This window comes from Galeopterus variegatus, unplaced genomic scaffold, assembly GCF_000696425.1.
Source record: "Galeopterus variegatus unplaced genomic scaffold, G_variegatus-3.0.2 Scaffold144, whole genome shotgun sequence".
NCBI classification, from domain to species: domain Eukaryota; kingdom Metazoa; phylum Chordata; class Mammalia; order Dermoptera; family Cynocephalidae; genus Galeopterus; species Galeopterus variegatus.
This window is the reverse complement of record NW_007726255.1, coordinates 806,231-812,535: the sequence shown is the minus strand read 5'-3', so window position 1 is coordinate 812,535 and position 6,305 is coordinate 806,231. Positions and strand designations below refer to the sequence as shown.

Here is a 6,305-nt window from a genome sequence, read left to right as displayed (position 1 = left end):
GGGGAAAAAAAACTTAAAAAAAAAAAAGACCTTCAATATGCTTTGAACACTTGTATACTATCTTTCCTTATTACATCTAGTTAAAATTAAAAAGACCTCTCCTTAGCTAATTGAGCAGTGAATTATCCAATTCTCTAGATAGGAAAAAAGCTATTTGAACTTCTTACATGTCTTCTAATCTTCAAAGCCTTGAAATCTGTTATTTTCAGGTAGCTCTCTGCCAACTTTGTTTTAAATGGATGCTCATTTCTTTTAAAGTTTTTATCGCTGATTTCTAACTGAAAAACAACTTGCTGAAAACCAAAGTTTCCAAATGAAATAGTGCTAAAGTGTTCCATTAAGGTATTTATGGACCAGAAGGTACATAGTCAGCAGCGCCCTAACCTCTCTTGGGAAGGACTAAGGAGTAGGTGACATGCATTACCAGTCTCCTATCAAAACTGGTCACGGGCTGGCCGGTTAGCTCAGTTGGTTAGAGCGTGGTGCTGATAACGCCAAAGCCCAAGGTTCAACCCCTGTACCAGCCAGTGCCCAAAACAACAACAACAACAACAAAAACAACAAACAAACCAACCATCGGTCATAAGAGAAAATGTACTATGGAGAGAGGAAATCTTCCCCCTACCCCGCAGTTGTCAAGTGTCAATCACAGTAATTAAGAACTGAAAAGTCACACTCACATTCATTTGCAGGGAGACAGCTTTTTATAATTAAGGGGTGAAAGCTAATAACATGTTCATGATGAAAGAATCTGAAATATATAAAGTATAAAGAACATAAGGAGTCCTCATAATAACAGCACCCAAAAAAGACTATCACCACTGTATCATGTCTTGAATTTTCAGACTCTTTTCTTCATGTGTAAACAAATACTTTTTTAAAAGGATCATAACATAAACATTATTTCAGAAACTGCTTTTTTTAAACTTAATGTGTGTGTAGTATTACTCTTATTTCTAAAATAAATATATAGCCATATTATTATATGCATGATATCCTCATATGCTGACAATACATAATTTATTTAACTCATTTTTCTATTGATTGACATTTAGATTGCTTCCAGACTTTTGCTTTTATAAACTCTATAATGAAAAACACTGTCTGCATATCATGCATTCCAGGATGCATCTCTGGAAGTGGTAATGTGACAAATAACATGTATAATCTGCATTTTGATACATATTTGCAAACTATACTTCTTTTTTTTTTTTTTTCTTTTTTCGTGACCAGCAACGGATCACAACCCTCAGTGTCGCGCCTGTACCAGACTGGGACCGGCCACGGGATTGCAACCCTCGGTGTTGCTCCCGCACCTCGCTCAGCCAGTGAGCGGGAACCGGTCTGTATGTGGGATTGGAACCCTCGGCGGGAGCGCCGCCACGCTTCCCAAGTGGCACACTGTAGCAGTGCGCCACCGGGCTGGCCCCGCAAACTATACTTCTAAATGTACTGTTATTCTTCCGATGTTACATGAAAGTGTCAATTTCTTCAACATTACTCTTTATTGTAAGTATTTATAATTCATCTTCATCTTGCCCAATGGAATTTAGTTTGAGTTTTGATTACCAGTGAGATTGGATATATTTTCATGTGTTTACTGGTCATTTTCACCTTTTCCCACCATCTCAGTTTCCTAATGTGGTGTCTCTTTTTCTTTCTTATTTTTATCAAGTATTTGTTAAAGTTTTTCATGTTCACTCCATTCAGTAGGTATGCGTATACCAGATGTTCAGTGAAAGGCTTGGGTTGGTGATATAAACCTGACAATTGCAGCTTATGGGAGGCATTTAAAATCCAGTAACAGATGTGATCACCTATGAGAGTTTAGAAAGCAAGAACAGAGTCCAGAACAAAATCTGGGAAAACGGTGACATTCAGAATTTGGGTAGAAGAAGAAAATCCAGAAAAGGATACAAAGCAAGGATTGTTAATAAGGAAGAAAAGATGCAAAAGAGTATGGTGTCATGCCAAAAGAAAATGTATCAATACAATGAAAGCGGTTGATGATGTTTAATTCTAGTGAGAGGTCTAAAAATGTCTGTGGAATTTCACTGCCCAAAGGTCATTGTAGAAAGTTGATGGAAGTAATGGTGCAGAAGCCAAACTGCAATGGGTTAATGAGTGAATTGGATTCCAAATGGCAGATATAAGACAAGCACTTCTTTCAAGAAGGTTGGCTATGCATGAGGAGTAGAGAGAGATATTGGGTGGCCGCTGGAGGGAGAGTCTGGGTCAAGTTTGGAGATACCAGCTCACTTTGATGAAAATAATCCAGTAGAGAACAGGCTGAGTTGCAGGAGAACAAAAGGAAAACCTAAAGTGGCAAGGTTTTACAAAAGCGAGAGGAATTGGGTTCTAGCAAAAAGGTTGACTCCTGTGATAATCTCTGGCCAACATCACCAATGACTTCACACCAAATCTAATGAACGTTTTTCAGTTCTCATCTTACTAGATGCAGCTAACACAATAGACCATTTATTTCTGCTACTCCTTGATGTCCACAGCACCTATCTTTGCTGGTTCTCTTCTGTCCTTTCAGATTGCCATCTTCTAACCTCTTTGAGGGACATCTTTCCTCTGCCCACTGTTTCTCGGTGTGATTCGGGATTCCATCTCTGGTTCATTTTTCTTCTCACTCTACATGCTCTCCCTAGGTAATCTCTTTTGCTTTTATGAATAAACTATCATTTATATGTCAATAGTCCTCATATTGAAACTTAGTAGTAACTTCAGCAAATACAGTAGACATTATATCCAATGGTTTGATAGACACCTCCATATCCAAGTGTCTCACAGGAACCTAAAACTCAAAGGTCCCAAACTGAACTCATCACTCTTTTTGCTTTATTCTCTTTCTATCTTCTGTTCTCTCAGTTAATGACACTGTCAATGACCACATGCCACATCCAGAAATCCTAGGGATATCCTCCTTCACACTCACATGCAAGGCTTCGCCCTATATAGTTGCTGATTTAAAGAGAAATGGGATGAGGGTAAAGGAGATTTGATGTTCTATTTGAAGAAAGAAGTGAGGTTGTCATTTAGATGGAAATGAGAAATATGTTTGGGATATGATGGCTGGAGGTTTGATATTAATGTGGAGGAATGAAAAGAGAGCTGTGTAGGAAAACCTAACAGCTCTGACAATGTTGAGATTGTGTTGAGACAAATGAGCAAAAAGACCATTTACTGATATTATCCTGATGTAAATAACAAAGTTAAAAGTGAGTATTTCATCTGATAACTTATAAAGTTTACTGGAAACTTTCTGGTATTTACCCTGAGAATGGGTTACAGGTGAGTTCAATTAAACTGGGTCTCTGGGCCGGCCGGGTGGTGCACTCGGTAGAGTGCGGCGCTTGGGAGTGCGGCAGCACTCCCGCCGAGGGTTCGGATCCCATATAGAGACTGGTCTGCTCACTGGTTGAGCACGGTGCGGGCGCGACACTGAGGGTTGCGATCCCGTTGCTGGTCGCGGTGCGGGCGCGACACCAAGGGTTGCGATCCCGTTACCGGTCACGAAAAAAGACAAAACAAAAACAAAAACAAAAAAACTGGGTCTCTGGGCTCTGTCTTGCTGTTCAGGTTGTCAATCTCAAAGACGGAAAGCCACCTCAAAGATGGGGCCCGTGCTATCTGTGGAAAAAGCAAATAGTCTGACTTCTCAATTATCAGTGAGTTTACTTGCCTGAAATACCCCTTCTCGCAGGCTGATTAATGCCCTAAGTTTGCCCAAAGAAAAAATGCTTGACCTCAGAGATAAGCTTTAAAAATTAAAAAGCATTTAAAAAAATCTGAACTTATAGAATTTTAAAAAGTTACTTTTTGAAAATAAATGGAGTCAAAATTTCTCTACTTTTAACTTAGTAAGTTAAATGGAGAGGCATTAGCTAACTACGTATATAAGTTAAGCCTGTTCATAAGAAAAGCCAGACAAACAATTCCTGATTGTCAGTTTTCATTTTAAAATGCAGTGTGTGGGTTTCTTTTTCAAAAGTTCTCAGAAGTGCATCAAATTATTAGGAACAGAAAACAACAGTAATACTTATCATGCATGTTTGAGAAGAATAATTTGCCAGTATTCATGTTAGTATTTTTCTACATCACAGATATACCACCAAGAACCTTTTGATAGGTGACGACTACCAGCTTTTTTCAAAGAAAATGCTGGCTATAATGTTTATCGATCAAAAAGTACTAAAAGAGTATATAAAACATCTATATTTGAAATTATTAAAATGATTGGCCAAGCCTCTGTACTCAATACTTACATTAGTTTAAAGTTTAAATATACTTGGGAGAAAATTCAGCTTCAATTACAAAAAGTATGCGTAGTTGCCTACTAAATGCACTTTTGAAACCTGTTGTTCTCGTGTCTGCAGAGAACAGTGGCTCTCATGTTTTACTGCATGCTCATTGTCCTGCCTCTTCATAAAAAATGCTGACCTTTGCCCAAAGCACAGTCACTGTGTTTGATGCAGAATATCAGAAATGGCAAATGTGATACAGAATAAATCGGCCTATCTAAAAGCACAAACAAAGATCAAACAACTAAAAATGTATTTATGGATAATTTAATAATGATAGGAATGAAAGTGATAAAAAATAAGTCAGTATGATGAAATTGTTTTTGCAGTAATAATCTACCTACCTACCTTAGTAAGAAAGAGCAATATTTTTAAAGGGGACCAATTTGCATTTAAGCTGGAATCTTTGTTAGAAAAATTAAAATCTTTAAGTGAGGTCGTTTATATTTCTGTGACAAGAAGCGTTAAAGAAAAAAAGGCTAATGTGCACCTAGAAATAAGATGTACCTACCACCTATTTTTTCTCACCATCATGCAGGAAATTGAGAATGTGGGGTCCCAAATGCAGTCAGTTCAGGGTGGGTTCTAGGCCTTGAGGTGGGAAAAGGTGAAACAGACAATAGATCCCAGAGGACTGAGCAGAGATTCAGATACAGAGAAGACAAGGCATGGGCCCCCTTTCTAGAATCAGGGTAGCAGACATAATTCAATTTTAGCTTCTAGAGCTGGGTTATGTATGTATGTATGTATTTATTTATTTATATAAGGCAGGGATTTGAGCAAAGGAACAACTTTCTGGAACCAGGGAGCAAACAGGACCCACCAAACAACGAGTTAGGTCAAGCTATTGTTGAGTGAAACTGCACACCCGATGCACCCACCCTGGACTGAGAAGTTCACATAATTTTTCAGGGGGGATTTGGCATAGAATGTATCCTTATCTTTGGGGTAACAAGTACTCTCAGAAAGAAAGATAAGAGAGAAGTCTGCTCAGATCTGCCCCAGTTTCTCTCTGCCGGTGCTGTTCTCCCTCAAGACTTAGAGGAATAGAAAATAAATAGGAAGGATGGAAATAGTATACGTTCCTTAAGCACTTACCTAATACTTTTGTAATTTTTTTATTTGTTTTCTTTTTAATTTTCATTCTAGGACAACAAGAAGAGACATGTGCTTTATAGTATGAGCCCTGCTCTGACCAATTACCATTGTACTTTTCCCAAAGTATAAATTAAGGAATACTCACAGCCAGTTGCTTACTGTACAATGATTCAGAAATGAGTGATTGGGCCATTTCCTGAAATTACTCATTTCTTTGGGTAAGAAGTACTGAAGGCAGCAGTTAAAAAGGTGGAAGTATAGTAAGGAGTGTTTTAATATCCACTGTTAACAATTTAACTTAAAGTAGCTGAGGAGAGAAGAAGGTATTGAGGAATGGAAACACAGGACAATGGGTTTTGATGAGTAAGAGAGAAGTGGCTGGTGCTCTAGGTAGGTCCTGGTCTGGATGGAGCCCCACACTGGACACACACCTGACCATAGAAGGTCACTAAATACGCCAAGGAGGAGGGGGTGGAACTTTGAAGATGCTGCCCAGGCCTCATTCCTGTTCTCCAGTATCTCAAGTTGCAGAAGTTATGGTCTAAGGGTAAAGAATTTTATGGGCTATTAAATTGGAACCTTCCAACACTTAACAGTTTATGATCCTAAAATTTCATTAGCTGCTTTCCAAAAGTTTACATAAAGTATAAACTAGTCACATTTTTTTAAAGGAAGTAGGAAACATTTATTGAATGCCTACTATGTGTTAAGCATGGTGTTAGCTAGTGCGCACATCCTATCTCAGATAACCCCACAATCCTATGAAGAAGGTGTTATCTTCCTATTTTAGGGGTGGGAAAATAGACTCACAGTGATTAACCATTTTACCTAACATCTTATAGCTCTATGTAACAAAGCTTGGAGGCCTGATTCCAAAGCTCATTCTCTTTCTATCAC

General features: G+C 38.4%; 1 non-coding gene across 1 annotated transcript; it reads left to right on the top strand.

Moving 5' to 3' along the window:
* The first annotated feature begins 453 nt into the window (after nucleotides 1–453).
* TRNAI-GAU lies at nucleotides 454–527 on the top strand. The gene has a single exon. It is a non-coding gene; the product is annotated as a tRNA-Ile (tRNA).
* Nucleotides 528–6,305: the final 5,778 nt, after the last annotated feature.